This window comes from Salmo trutta, chromosome 12 (genome assembly GCF_901001165.1).
Source record: "Salmo trutta chromosome 12, fSalTru1.1, whole genome shotgun sequence".
In the NCBI taxonomy this organism is placed as follows: domain Eukaryota; kingdom Metazoa; phylum Chordata; class Actinopteri; order Salmoniformes; family Salmonidae; genus Salmo; species Salmo trutta.
This window is the reverse complement of record NC_042968.1, coordinates 85,144,437-85,160,405: the sequence shown is the minus strand read 5'-3', so window position 1 is coordinate 85,160,405 and position 15,969 is coordinate 85,144,437. Positions and strand designations below refer to the sequence as shown.

At 42.2% G+C, this 15,969-nt stretch overlaps 1 protein-coding gene across 2 annotated transcripts in view; it reads left to right on the top strand.

Moving 5' to 3' along the window:
- Window positions 1-15,969, top strand: part of LOC115204527 (bifunctional heparan sulfate N-deacetylase/N-sulfotransferase 1) — a 143,186-nt gene that overhangs the window by 56,858 nt on the left and 70,359 nt on the right. Inside the window, exon 1 of one of the 2 annotated variants that reach the window (XM_029770182.1) lies at window positions 904-1,228. The exons of the other annotated variant lie outside the window; for it this stretch is intronic. The gene's annotated coding sequence lies outside the window, so the exon portion shown is untranslated. Of the gene's footprint in view, window positions 1-903; window positions 1,229-15,969 lie in introns of those variants that run through there. 2 annotated transcript variants of the gene reach the window in all.

Sequence of the window (15,969 nt, the reverse complement as noted above, 5' to 3'; positions counted from 1 at the left end):
TACATCGTTTTCATTCTCATCAAACCATTGTGACCACTCGTGCCCTGTGGATGGGTGCATTGTCATTCTATGGGGGCATAACCATTGTAGCCAAAATAATGGCCTGCCAAGCATTGGCCTGCCCATCATGTGTATATATACATGATGGGATGTTAATTGCTTAACCTTTTAACTCAGAAAGCACATCTGTGTGGAAGCACCTGCTTTCAATGTACTTTGTAATGCTAATTTTACTCAAGTGTTTCCATTATTTTGACAGTTACCAGTATATCGAAATGTAATGTTTTGCCTGTATCGGGCGGCCCTACAGTCTCACTACCTCTCAGCCTTTAAGGCCATCTGTGGGCACAATATTTGAATGTACAGTAATCACAGATGGATTGAGTGAAACCCAATTAAATTATGCATTTTATGACCGCTAAGTGCTTGTTGGATGCAACTGGAATTCTGGAGAGACTGTTACAGTTTCAGTTTACTGGCCTTTTCATGTTTCATATCTGTGCTGCTTCAGAAGCGCTTTGGAAGTAAACTACATTGCGGCGTGCAGTGGTGTATCATATTGGATTTAGACCCACAGCTTCCCTCAGTCTTTATCTCTGAAAACACAGACTTTTCCCCTGTCCCCCGCCCTCCCTTCCTTTTAATGTCAGGAGACAAACACCTCCAAACGGGAAGTAATCCCCTTACCCTCATGCCGGAGTCAGTCCATGGGGGGATTATGTCAGGGGTACAGCTCATGGGGTTAGCGCCGTCCCAGTGAAACAGGAGATTAGCACGCGGACAAAAACGCACATTAGATAAGCAGCGTGGTGGGCTCGCAGCTCACCCCAAACACTGGTCATGCAGTGCGTGGGTGGGGGGGTGCACCCGCTCTCGCCAAGTAAGTACTCTCTAGGGGCTGGCAGAGGGATTGGAGCGACACAGCAGGTGTGATGGTAGTGGTACAGTTTGTGCTGGGTTGGCGCAGAGGGTTGGCTGGTTGACTGTGCGTTCATCACCAGACGTAAGCAGCTGTGTGTGAGCTCAGACAGAGCTGAGCATGGTGGGGAAGTGGAGTTGAAGCTCTGAGAGTAGAGCAGAGCGCCTGTAGCGGTAGGAGCAGCCCTAGCTAGCAGAGTGGAGATTGGAGGAGCACAGAGGCTATCCTGGCAGGGACACACACACACACACAGGCTGCTAGAGGGCCCTGGAGGATAGTTCTCTTCACAGGATGGACACGCTTCACAAGGTACTGTGGCTGACACTTTCCTTCAGAGTGGCTCCATCGATAAGAAATGGGATTGTATGGTTTTATAGGATAGGCACTTGTGTTCTCGTTGTAGGCTGAGGGTATATTGACAAATGTTATTCACTGGTTCACATTGATGTCTTGGACAGATTTAATTTGGTTTACTGAAAATGGGTTCTGGATCCATCAATGCAGTAGTCCATGTTGGACACCAAGTTGTGGTCACTGCTCTGTATGTCTGTACATTCATCTGCCACTTGTTTGCGCATTTGGTCCAGTCTAGATAAACAGGATTAGAGATTTAGGATTACACTTCCCTGACCCTCCCCAGATTGTGCTGGATTAGGCCCTTCAGATTGCTAATGTTTTGTATTAACTCTGCCTCTGAGACAGAGGTGAACCATCCCAGTACCCCATTCATTGGGATGCTGTGCAATTAATCCCGTGTGGTTCAGTTGGTAGAGCATGACGCTTGCAACACCAGGGTTGTGAGTTTCATTCCCCTGCGGGACCAGTATGGGAAAAGATTTATGAAAACGAATGCTCTGAATAAGAGTGTCTGTCTGCTAAACGACAAAATGTACAAAAAAAATGAAGACAATGTGGTGGATGGCCTGAAGAATGCCTCTGATATGATTCTCTCACAGCATTTGAATGTATATTGGTTGTATTTTCAGTGGTCTTGCTTGTTGGTTTTGGAAATTGCTTCTCCGTTGTACCATTTCATGGTAGCCCTTAATCTGTGCATAAAATAATATTTTACAGTTTTAGCAAGCAAGAATTGTGACTGCAATAAACTAATGACTGAATGAAGGCAGTGAACTGAACAGCATTTGGGTTCTGACTGACCTTTATTGCCTACTAATAAGAGAAGAGAGGACCACGGTGTTAGGATTTGAATCTTATTTTTCAGTCTTACCATGGTAACGTTGACACACTCTAGTGTTTGTGGTGCTCTACATTCATGGAATATTACATTTCTCAGACAAATGCTCCTGTGTGATAGAACATCAGCACTAAGGATCTCAAATTCCTCAGTCAAACGGATTCAGGGCTGTCACAAAGCGGTGGCGCTTTTAAACTTAGTGTTTTACTTCTCATTGTCATGTTACATCCGCCCCTGATTGCATTTCTCTGATTCATCTCCGTCAGAGTTTTGTAGTGTCTGTTTTCACGGATGGCAGTTGCCAGCTCTCCAGCACTAATTCAAATTCTGATGAAGGGGAACTTTGGTGTCTGATTAGACGCAGTTTGAAATCTGCTTTCTGAAGAAGGCTGTGGTTATGCTTTTCCTTTGGAAACGGTGACTGAAACCGTTGAACCAACCAATGCTTCTTTTTAGCCCCATTTTTTTTTTTTCTTCATGAATGTTGTTTGTCCTTACCTTATTTACTTAACAGAGAGGCTACAGCTTTTGGGTTAGTGTTCTCTTTCATATGTGCGGTACTGATACTGTCCCACAGAAAGCAATATTTATGTTCTTCATGTATGTGTTGTCAGAAACCGATTTCTCGCCCATGTGAGACTTCTAAGGTATACCGAGTATCTCAACTTAGGTCATCCATGTGGAAGATTCTCTTAGTCCTGTCCCTCCCTCTGTGATAGAAACAGGGCATTTGGCAAAGTATTCAGACCCTTTTGACTTTTTCCACATTTTGTTACTTTACAGCCTTATTCTAAAATGGATTCAATAGTTTTTCCCCCTCATCAATCTACACGCACTACACCATAATGACAAAGGAAAAACAGGTTTACTAATTTATTACAAATGAAATAATCTAGCCTATGTTATCCAGTAAGCATGGTTCCTTCTGTAATGGCTGTTATCACCTGGATTGCCTTAGCAACCCGTGTGATTCCTATCCAATGCTAATTAAACAAGTCAATCTGTAAACCTAAACCATAGTCTCTAACCCATACCCCCAGACAGTCAAACGCTATGGTGATTCAGGAACATTTACGACTTCAAGTGAAGTGAGACCGACCTCAGTGATGATGGTAGTTAGTCTGAAGACTCCCACCAGTTGGTTAACTATCTCAGTACCTTAGATACAGAGGCTGACTAATGGAACATAATCTGGGTCTAGCATGCCATAATGAGCATATTTCTTGCTCTATACCAACTTTCCACTTTTTCCTTTCTCTAAATTTTCTGGAAGAAACTTGGCAGTTTAAAGACAGCTTGATTGCATGTAGGGCCTACTGCAATAAGGCAACACATGAACAGCTGGAACAGGAAACATCGGTGTCCTCCACATCTGGTTTTTGAAGAGTTATTTCATATTGTATCTCTATTCGTCTGAGCTTTAACATAAAATGCTGCTCCTCCATCTTACTTCCACCAAACCCCATGAGCCAACCCGTTCCTCTGTTTCAATATTCCCAACTCCACCCTGACTTCTTTTTCGGTGTACAGTGGAGAAGAGTGGAGGCAGGAAGGGAAGGCCATGAAAACCTGCATTAGTCTCAGTCTGCTAACCCCTCATGCCTGAGCAAGGACCGGATTCTCAGGCAGTCATCATCTGCTCCAAACAATGTCTGTCATTGTGAATGTGAAATGGCACCGAGCCCATGGGGTTAGGCCTGGGTACACTCGGTGAATCTAAAGTTGGGGCTGCCTGAGACTGAGAGAAAGCAGTCCTGCAAGGCTAGCCACCCAGGGCCGGCAGCCAGGGATCGTCTTGTACCCCAAGCCCCTGGCGCAGTTACCCACGGTGCTCATTACAGGAAGGGTTCTGGTGTGTATGGGCCTACGCTCCAATCAGTGGCTCACTAATATTCCCTGTTGTTGAGGCACTCCTTTTTTTTTTCAGTAGCCGATCTTCTCTGTCCAAATGTGCTTTGAAAAGGCAAAGAAAGAAAAATATTGAAGAAGCAGTGACAGATGAAGAGGAACTCGAGAAGCTTTGAAGATTACTTTACATTCTAGCCTCTTCTCTTGTCTATATTCTCCAATAAAATCCCACTGATTTGGTTGAATTGGATGACCAGTAATTCCAGCACATTAAGAGCTTTGCCCATCATGTAATAGTCTGACAACATGTTTGATTAGGTGCAACGGTGTTACAATTTTAACTGCTTTAATAAGGGTAGTCGATAGGTTTCCTCACATATCTGAGGCTACGATGACATAATGTAATTAAAATAGGGCTATATTAGAATATGATTTCTTGTCCACATTTTGATAGCCACATTAAAGACTGTATTCCTTGTTTGTTGAACATGAATCAACTATGTGATGCTTAATGGTTCAGCTTGTAGCTAATTTGTTGAAAGGACTTTTCCCTGTACTCTATGTGTCTGGGTCAGAGGGCTAGGAGCATATATGTGTCTCTCGAGGTAAAAACACTTGATGCATAAAGTACAGTGCCATCAGAAAGTATGCATATCCCTTGACTTATACCACATTTTGTTGTTATAGCCTGAATTCAAAATTGATTCAATTGATTGTCATTATGGGTTAGAGTGCAGGAAAAACAAAGTAAAACATGTTTTTAGAAATGTTTGCTAATTTATAAAAAATGTAACACATTTTTACAGAACTATTCACACCCCTGAGTCAATACTTTGTAGAAGCACCTTTGCCGGTGATTACAACTTTGAGCCATCTTGGGTATGTCTATCAGCTTTGCACATCTGGATTTGGGGATTTTCTTCCTTGCAGATTTTCTCAATCGCTGAGATAGAGAGCGGCGGTGAACAGCGATCTTCAAGTTTTTCTGGAATTCCAGTCTGGGCTTTGGCTGGGCCCCTCAAGGACTTTCACATTCTTGTTTTGAAGCCATACCAGCATTGCTTTGACTATGTTTGGGGTCATTGTCCTGTTGGAACATAAGTCTTCACCCCAGTCTAAGGTCGTTTGCACTATGAAGCAGGTTCTCAAGGATTTGCCTGTATTTGCCTCCATTCATTGTTCACTCTATCCTTACCAGTCTCAAAGTCCCTGCTGCTGAAAAGCATCCCCATAGAATGATGCTGCCATCATCATGCTTCACGGTAGGGATGGTGTTAGACTGGTGATGAGCTGTGACTGGTTTTCTCCAGACATAGTGCTTTGCATTCAGGCTCAAAGAGTAAATATTTTGTCTCATCAGACCACAGAATCTTTTGCCTTATGATCTGTATTTCACGTGGCTTTTCAGCTAACTCCTGGTGTGCTGTCACGTGGCTTTTCAGCTAACTCCTGGTGTGCTGTCACGTGGCTTTTCAGCTAACTCCTGGTGTGCTGTCACGTGGCTTTTCAGCTAACTCCTGGTGTGCTGTCACGTGGCTTTTCAGCTAACTCCTGGTGTGCTGTCACGTGGCTTTTCAGCTAACTCCTGGTGTGCTGTCACGTGGCTTTTCAGCTAACTCCTGGTGTGCTGTCACGTGGCTTTTCAGCTAACTCCTGGTGTGCTGTCACGTGGCTTTTCAGCTAACTCCTGGTGTGCTGTCACGTGGCTTTTCAGCTAACTCCTGGTGTGCTGTCACGTGGCTTTTCAGCTAACTCCTGGTGTGCTGTCACGTGGCTTTTCAGCTAACTCCTGGTGTGCTGTCACGTGGCTTTTCAGCTAACTCCTGGTGTGCTGTCACGTCTGTAGTTCTGTCAGTGGTCGTTGGGTTTTCTTGCCCGGTTGCTCAGTTTGGTCGGACAGCTTTAGGCAGAGTCTGGGTAGTTCCATTTATTTTTTATTTTTTTGCATTTCCCAATGATGGAGACTACTGTGCTCTTGGAAACTTTCAACAATCTAGAAATTGTTTTATACCCTTCCCCAGATATATGCCTCATTGCAATTCTATCTCAGAGGTCTACGGACAATCACTTGGTATAGTTTCTGCTCTGACATGCACTGTCAACTGTGGGACCTTTTTATATAGACTGGTGTGTTAATTTCTAAATCATATCCAAGCACTTGAATTGGCCACAGGTGGACTCCAATCAAGTTGTTGGGAAATCTCAAGGATGATCAAAGGAAATTGTAGGCACAGCTCAATTTCGAGTGTTACAGCAAATGTGTGTGAATACTTATCTTAATGAGATTTTTAAGACTTTTTCTAACATTTCTAAAAACATGTTTTCACTTTGTCATTATGGGGTATTGTGTGTAGATGGGTGAAGAAATATATATGTTTGATACATTTAGAATTCCTGGCTTTAACAACAACATGTGGAATAAGTCGAGGGGCATCAATACTTTCTGAAGGCACTGTATGTGATGCCCTGAGAGCAGGACGTGTGACGCAAATCCTAAAAAAGGGCAGTTTGTGTTTGTTCCCAGATGCCCACAGCTCCTTTTCACACATCTGTCAGAGTCCCCTGACTGCGACCAAATAGTGGGACTGTCTGGCATGGGAGTTGGTGACGTATTCTTACATGTCAAGGTCCTCAATTTCCCACTTTTTTTTTTTCAGTCCTGGACTGGTATTTCTTCTTACTTTTATTTTACACCACCTCCGCATGTTTGGTGTGTCATTGCAGAGGCTTTTGAAACCTGTGACACAAAAGCAATTTGTTAGTGTGGTGAAGTGAGCAGTGTGTTGGTGACCCAGACAGCCAGTCTCTACTCGAACCCATTAATGTTGCTCAGGCTGTTTTTACTAAAACTTTCATTTTTCTTGAAGTTGGGATTGACTTTCTTCACATCAGACACACACACACACACACACACACACACACACACACACACACACACACACACACACACACACACACACACACACACACACACACACACACACACACACACAAGAATCAAATACCAGCTAGGAAGACAACTTTTTTTCCTCCCTCCCTCCATTCCTTTTTTTTTGTCTGGTACATTGAACAAAAAAAGAATCCTCAAATCCTTTGGCACTGTTGTCTTGTAAGACTATGTGCCTTCATCTCAGCCTGGTATTCAGTTCCTCAGATGAGACACATGATGTCAGGGAAAAGCTGGGTTTTTGTTGATCTGTAGGAGCGGTGAATACAATCTGTTCTTTTGTCAGCTATTTGCCAGAGGCCGCTCCGACTCGTCACTTGTCTCTACTGTCATAGAAGAACACAGATATTCAAACGTTACACTTTTTATGTTTTTTCAAGTTATCATTATTGTCCCAATTGGGAAATGTTGTTCAGTCAGGGTTCAACAATAAAAACATTAAAAACGGTGTCAGCCATACAGCAGATAATGACATTGGTTATGTTCTTAAAATCAATAGACAAAGGAGCTGTCATTGTGCAAAAGTGCAGCATTAGACATGATTTCATTTCATGTGCAGATCCAGAAAGCTTATGGGATAACATAGTTCTTCCATCTGTTGCTCTTGAGTTTGGGAAGTCTAAAACGACGGACCTGAGGGGAGGAGCTCAAAATCGTCAAGAAGGGGGTGATCAGGACAGCCTAGGATACGGTTAGCTCTCCCAACCACTTGCTTCCAGAATGTTTCTGAGAGCTGTGCCTGTTGCACCCAGTTGAGCTTGCTGTGGCCACCTTTACCACCCCGTCTTGCCTGTTTTTGTTGCCAACATTAAACCAGGCCACCATCAAAAACATCAACACGGATTTAATCGAACTCCTGTTTTAGCTAGCTAATCTTGTGTAGCCAAGCCCTGTATTACAGATAGAATACAGTAGAAGACAGTAGAATCATACTGTCTATGACCCAGCAGCTTCAGTGCTTCATGTTTATTGGGTGTTTCCCCTCTTTCACTTGACAAATGCATTGCCATCTGAATTATAGTGGGTTTTCATAATCCTTTACACATTTAAAAGGGTGGGCTAAATACCCTGTGGATGAATAGCAGAGCCCCGTCCCTCTAATCCTGGCCCAGATGACATGGTGACAGGTCTTCACCTCCCTCTCACTGCCACAATGGGAGCCAAGTGACGGGTATTGTGGTTGGAGCTCAGACTCTGGGTGTGGGGACTGGGGAGGGGGCCGGGAGTGGGGTTAAGGACTCAAATGCACGTCATCCTTGCAACCCCTTATGGAATTTTTCTTTCTTGCTTCCCTAAAGCTAGCCCCCACCCCCTGCCCGCCTCAAATTCCTGATTGGGGAAATTGGATCACGCTAAGGGCTCACACACCAATAGTGTTTGCTGGCCAAGAATACTTAGTACCTCAATGAAATTTGAAAGCCAAGTGCACACCGATTTTACATGTAGAAACACATGAAAAATGCCAGCAGCCAGAGGTCTACAGCTGGTGGTCCCTAAAACACAGCGAGCTGAACTATCATCAGACGAACGCTAGATCCCCATTCGTTGCGATATGTGCAAGCCTTAACGAACTAGAACATGAACAGCTGTGTCTCACCAAAGGGAAGACGACTCTGGCGTCTTTCACATGCTCTGCTCCCAACACCCTTTTGAAGTGATGAAATAGCTTTCTCCCTGGCCCCCTTCTCCCTTCCGTTGCCTGTGTTTTCATCTTTATAAATGTACTTTTGTGCTGTTGCTTTGCTTTGGTATTCATGCATTTTTATTTTATTTTTTTTATCCCCAAGGCTTTAATTTTTTCCACTCTTTACATATATTAATGGATCTGTGGTGCCTGACTGGATCCATCCCCAAGCACGCTGGATCTTGTCACCCTGTCGCTTCAGCCCTTTCCGACGGTTGACAAGCTCTCGTTTGTTTTAGCTTTATCCTCTGAAAATTGTTGCTTTGCAGAAGACAAAAAAAAACAAGGTGCAGGCATTCTAACCAGCAGCAGCCTTTCCAAATCATGTCCAATCAATTTAAGTTATCTCAGGTGTACTCCAATCAAGTTGTAGAAACATCTCAAGGATGACCAATGAAAACAGGATGCACCTGAGCTCCGTTTCATGGCAAGCGGTCTGAATACTTGTGTAAAAATATATATATATTTTTTATACATTTGCAAAAAATTCATAAACCTGTTTTTGCTTTGTCACTATGGGGTATTGTGTGTAGATTGCAGATTATGAAAAAAATAAATAATAATTTAGAAGAAGGCTGTAATGAAACAAAATGTGGAAAAAGTCAAGGGGCTGGAAAACCATCCGAAAGCACTTTGTGTATATCTGGAACACTGAATAGTCCTTTTCTAATCTCTTATTAAGCTTTTGCTGAAAAGATGACTGCATTTATGATGAGAGAATTGCATGTCTTCACTATTATTCTACTATAATATATACAGTTGAAGTCGGAAGTTTACATACACTTAAATTGGAGTCATTAAAACTTGTTTTTCAACCACTCCACAAGTTTCTTGTTAACAAACTATAGTTTTGGCAAGTTGGTTATGACATCTACTTTGTGCATGGCACAAGTAATTTGTAACAATTGTTTACAGACAGATTATTTCACTTATAATTCACTGTATCACAATTCCAGTGGGTCAGAAGTTTACATACACTAACTTGACTGTGCCTTTAAACAGCTTGGAAAATTCCAGAAAATGGTTTCATGGCTTTAGAAGCAATTGGAGGTGTATCTGTGGATGTATTTCAAGGCCTACCTTCAAACTTAGTGCCTCTTTGCTTGACATCATGGGAAAATCAAAAGTAATCAGCCAAGACCTCAGGAAAAAAAGAATTGTAGACCACAAGTATGGTTCATCCTTAGGAGCAATTTCCATACGCTTGAAGGTACCACGTTCATCTGTACAAACAATAATACGCAAGTATAAACACCAATGGACCACGCAGCCATCATACCGCTCAGGAAGGAGACGCTTTCTGTCTCCAAGAGATGAACGCACTTTGGTGCGAAAAGTGCAAATCAATTCCAGAACAACAGCAAAGGACCTTGTGAAGATGCTGGAGGAAACGGGTACAAAAGTATCTATATCTCACGACATCAGTCAGGACGTTAAAGCTTGGTCGCAAATGGGTCTTCCAAATGGACAATGACCCCAAGCATACTTCCAAAGTTGTGGCAAAATGGCTTAAGGACAACAAAGTCAAGGTATTGGAGTGGCCATCACAGAGCCCTGACCTCAATCCTCTGACCCTGACATCAGACCTCAATTGCCTTTAAATTGTTTAACTTGGGTCAAACGTTTTGGGTAGCCTTCCACAAGCTTCCCACAATAAGTTGGGTGAATTTTGGCCCATTCCTTCTGACAGAGCTGGTGTAACTGAGTCAGATTTGTTGGCCTCCTTGCTCACACACGCTTTTTCAGTTCTGCCCACAAACCTTCTATTGGCTTGAGGTCAGGGCTTTGTGATGGCCATTCCATTACCTAGTGAAAACATGTTGTCGTGTTGTGATAATCATTCATTTGTTTGACTTATTTATAATAATTACATACCATGTTCAATTATTGTGATTAATTTAATAATATAACAATTATCTAGCAATCTGGGGCACCACGGGAAAAGCTATTTCACGAGTTCCTATCTCCCGACTAAAGTCTAAAGATGTAAATATCTCTTACATCAGTCAATTCATTCATTCTTATTTACCTGATCAGTCTTATTCTGAATGGTGCAAAAATCTTGGATATCTGCACGAAACCAAGCATAAATGATGAATCGGCAATATACAAATTGGCTTAATTATTTCCTAACTAAACAATCATACAGAAATACATAAACACACACACACACACACACGGTATAGTTATTGGTTACTAACACAATGCAATGGAAGGTCCCTAGTGGACTAAACCGATATGACGGCTTGTTACACAAAATGGCGGATTCAAAAGAGGGAAAGGGGGAGACAAAGGAATTCCACTATGGAAACGCGAATACTTTGCACATAAACGGCCACTTATTCGAAATAATTGCAATGTACTTATTTACTTTTGTATGTCTTTGCTGTCTCTCTAAAAACACTCAATCCATCTACGGGGAGTAATTTGACAAAGTTTCTGGTTGTCCAGCAGAGATCACCATGCCCTTTTGTAGTAGGCGTAGCTTCTTGTTTTTGGAGTGTCTGTGGGAACGGATCTTCCAGAGGTCTACCCCGCATTGTTCAGTGTGCTCTGTTTGTTAGAATATAGGTATCTATATTGGTGGGAGTAAATTGTTCTTTGTCTTCGGTCGAGTTTACTAGACTAAAGTAGCTAAACAGCTGCATACTGAATGTTCCTGTGTCGTCATCTTCGAGAGTTTCTAACCGTTTTGTACCTTTCAGCTCACGCTGTCGGTCACACTGGTTCAATGTAGAGCTAGAACCATTTTATACGCCCGTAGCAACCCGGCAATGTACTGGTCTTCAGAGATTTTAATTCCTACCATTTCATTGTGCAGCCACGGTCCATGTTTTTCTGGTCTCATAGAGTCTAACCATTCGTGGTGTCCGGTTCAACACCGTCCACCTGCTTGGTCTGATATGTTAATTCTTCACGAGGGGTTTTATGCACCCTGGCAAAAGGGGCGTTCAATGACATGTCGGTGCTCACGTGTGTGTGGTCTCTGACTGGTTAGACTTTATATGAAAAACAATTCTCTCATTTAGAAGGCTAACATCACATTACATCTTCTCACAAAAAGTTTAATATTTAATCATTTAAGTTCCATAACATTTAGATGTATACATCCCAGTTATCAGATTCACATTTGTAGAGGTACAGGTATTAAGTTATACCATCCTTCATGATCACAAAACAACTACTGTTGGACATGGTTATTCTTTAAATATTCACGGACCATTCCCAATGTTTGGATTACAGAAATATTGTTTCATTATCCAGCCTTTTGGTGTTGTAGTTTTGGCTGGAGGAATCTCCTTTCCCCTCTATCCTGCAAAGGCAGATTTTCTACAAGGTATTTACGACTGTCATAAAATGGCCAACGTCACCCCTCCTCCCCCTCTGCGGGAGAGAGAGGGCGCTGTAGACCGGACCCACTGTAACCTGATCCTTCAGATCTTCACAGGAGAGTCATGACAATGTTTTTAGAAATGTTAGCAAATGTATTGAAAATGTAATACAGAAACCTAATTTAAATACGTATTCACACCCCTTTGCTATGACACTCCAAATTAAGCTCAGGTGCATCTAATTTCCTTGATCATCCTTGATGTCACTACAAATTGATTGGTGTCCACCTGTGGCCAATTCAATTGTTTGGACGTGAATTTGAAAGAAAGGTCCCACAGCTGACAGTGCAGAAACTGTACCGTATAGTTCAAGGAACTGTCCGTAGATCTCCGAGTTAAATTGTGATGAGGCATATACACTGCATTTATATGAACTGTAACTCAGTAAAATCATTGAAATTGTTGCATGTTGTTTTTTATATTTTTGTTCAGTAGAGATCAGAAGCCTTGCAATTAGCAGATATATGTAAAACAGTCTGAAGATACACTACAGAAGTATGTGGACACCTGCTCGTCGAACATCTCATTCTAAAATCATGATCATTAATATGAAGTTCATCCCCCTTTGCTGCTATAACAGCCTTCACTCTTCTGGGAAGGCTTTCCGCTAGATGTTGGACTTGCTTCCATTCAGCCACCAGCATTAGGGAGGTCGGGCACTGATATTGGGAGATGAAGCCTGGCTCGCAATCTGCATTCAAATTCAATGGGGTTGAGGTCAGGGCTCTGTGCAGGCCAGAGAAGTTCATCCACAACGATCTCGACAAACCATTTCTGTATGGACGCAAGATTGTTTTGCTTACGCGGACAGGTATATGTTCCAGGTTGCCTCTGAGAATAACATTGACATATACACTGACACGGTGAGTTCATCAGGAACTGTATAGGGAATGTTTTTCCCTATAATACAAACAGTGCAGTTATGCCCTCCACGAGGCAATCAAACAGACATAACAGTACAGAGACAAAGTGGAGTCGCAATTCACCGGCTCAGACACACAGTGTATGTGTTAGAGAACCAGCCACGTCGCGACCACAGATGTCTTGCTCCTGGACATTCTAAACACCACCGTCGTCCGTTTTGAGGATAACGCCGTTCCACCGATGGGGGCTGCTCCCGAGGACTGTGGGCTCTCGTTCTCAGTGGCCGATGTAAGTAAGATATTTAAGCGTGTTAACCCTCACAAGGCTGCCGGCCCAGACGGTGTCATGACATTGGCCTGAGGGGGGAGGTTTATGACCCCCATAAATACCTTTCCCCTTTTTCCTCTCTCTACTCTACCGATGTGACTATTGAAAATCCATTTGTTAACATTGAGAGAGAGTCTGGGAACATCAAAAGGGTGGGGGAACGGAACCATATTTCGGTAATCCAACCAGCTGAAAATATGCGTTGGTACTAAATGAATATGATGCCAGATCAGTTGGCGTCTGAGACATTACTGATGATAGGACGACATAAACTGTATCTTGGAAAGTCTACACATTGACATTCTACACATGGAATTGTTGTGCAATTTAAATGTTTAAATATGAAACTATTTGTGAAAAGATTAAATTTAATTTTAGCTTCCAAATGAGAGAATTGGGTTTTCATGAGTGAACTATGCTCAACTCAGTGGCCCTGCCCATGTGAACAGACATCGGTTATAAATTATGAAACATGCCCTTCTCTCCCCTACTATATAAGCCCTGTTATGAAAATGTAACTTCCTGTTCCGAGGACGTTAGGGCGACGGTCCTACGTTAAAAGGGCTCAGATAATAACCTGTTCCCCCCCCCCACGTTGAAAGGACAAAGACCACCTACAGAACTAAGCCAACCTAAGATAACCTAACGAAATTAGCATCGAATTTCAATGTGAAGGTGACGACCTACATGCCGGAAGGATGAATTTCGACTATACCAGCCAGAATATAGCATGAGCATATAGCATGGCAACTTGGTATGAACTTTGAACTCTTATTCACTAAAGTAGTGATAATTCCTAGCCGTCGCATTAGCGCAGCAACTGTAGATGTGGGCTAGGAGAGGACGGACAGAGTATCAGATCTACCACAAGAAGACGGTATCCATTGTATCCATTCTACCTTCAGACATTCTTCAAAGGACAACCCGGCCTCCCATCTACGACCAACCGATCGAAGCGCAGCTCAGAGTAAATATTTATTGCATTTTCCTTTTCCAAATGGGCGGTTATTTAGAATGCATAAGATTCTGTATTTACGATAGAGTAGCTGCCTACGGCCCGATAGAGACACAGCTTCTCCCTTTGCTCCTCAGTCTTCCCGCTCTTTCATTGAAACCCAACCCCTTTCCTTTGTGTAACCAGCCGTCATGTCGGCTCCGTCCGCCAGGGACGTTTTCTTTGACATCATTTGTAATCAATGTATGATCCATTCTGTGTGATTATTTAGGTATTTAGTAAATAAATAATTAAACCACATTTTGTATTGCTGATTCAACTTGTTAGCCAGGGTTCGTGAAGATAACCAAGAATTTACAACTTTCAGATGAGACAGAATAAAGTGACGATTAAATATTGACTGCTATTGATGTAAAAGATTACTTGGTCTTTAACCTCTCTAGGGTATGTGGGACGCTAGCTTCCCACCTGGCCAACATCCGGTAAAATTGCAGAGCGCCAAATTCATAATACACATAATAAGCATTCATAAAATATACAAGTTTTATACATCGGCTTAAAGATGAACTTCTTGTTAATCCAGCCGCTGTGTCAGATTTCAAAAAGGCTTTACGGTGAAAGCATACCATGTGATTATCTGAGGACAGCACCCCGTGTAAAAAAGCATACAAACATTTACCAGCCAAGTAGAGGAGTCACCATAGTCAGAAATAGCGATAAAATTCATCACTTACCTTTGATCTTCATATGGTTGCACTCACAAGATTCCCAGTTGCACAGTAAATGTTAGTTTTGTTCAATAAAGTCCCTCTTTATGTTGGCGGGTTTTGTTCAGTAATCCAATGGCTCCAAGGCGGTCACAACAGGCAGACGAATACATACTAAAAGTTCCGGTTTAGTTCGGCGAAACATATCAAATGATGTTTATAATTGATCCTCAGGTTGTTTATTGTCTTTATAATCAATAATATTTCAACCGGACAATACCTTTTTCAATAGAAAGGAAAAATAACAAAGAGGGTGCTCACGGAAGCGCGCCAAATCAGGTCTGCAAACTTCCTCTGACCAAAAATGTATTTTTACTTGTTGTTTTTCAAAATAAAAGCCTGAAACCATGTCTAAAGACTGTTGACATCTAGTAGAAGCCATAGGAACTGCAATCTTGATTCCTGACCCATTGGATTCTGTATAGGCATTGAGTTGAAAAACAGCCACATGAAAATAATTCCACTTCCTGGATGGATTTTTCTCAGGTTTTCGCCTGCCATATCAGTTCTGTTATACTCACAGACATTATTTTAACAGTTTTGGAAAGGTTAGTGTTTTCTATCCAAATCAACTATATGCATATCCTAGCTTCTGGACCTGAGTAACAGGCAGTTTACTTTGGGCATGCTTTTCATCCAGATGTGAAAATACTGCCCCCTACCCAAGAGAGGTTTTAAGAGTTTATTCAGAAGATAACGGCTCTATAAACATTATTTCGTGATGCCCCGACTTTCTAGTTAACCTGTTGGTGCTAGGGGGCAGTATTTGCACGGCCGGATAAAAAACGTACCCGATTTAATCTGGTTACTACTCCTGCCCAGTAACTAGAATATGCATATAATTAGTAGATATGGATAGAAAACACTCTAAAGTTTATAAAACTGTTTGAATGATGTCTGTGAGTATAACAGAACTCATATGGCAGGCCAAAACCTGAGAAGATTCCATGCAGGAAGTGGAAATCTGATTTGTGGAATCACCTTCAACACTTTGCCTATGAAACACACCGTGAGTTAGGATTCATTTAGCACTTCCTAAGGCTTCCACTAGATGTCAACAGTCTTTACAAA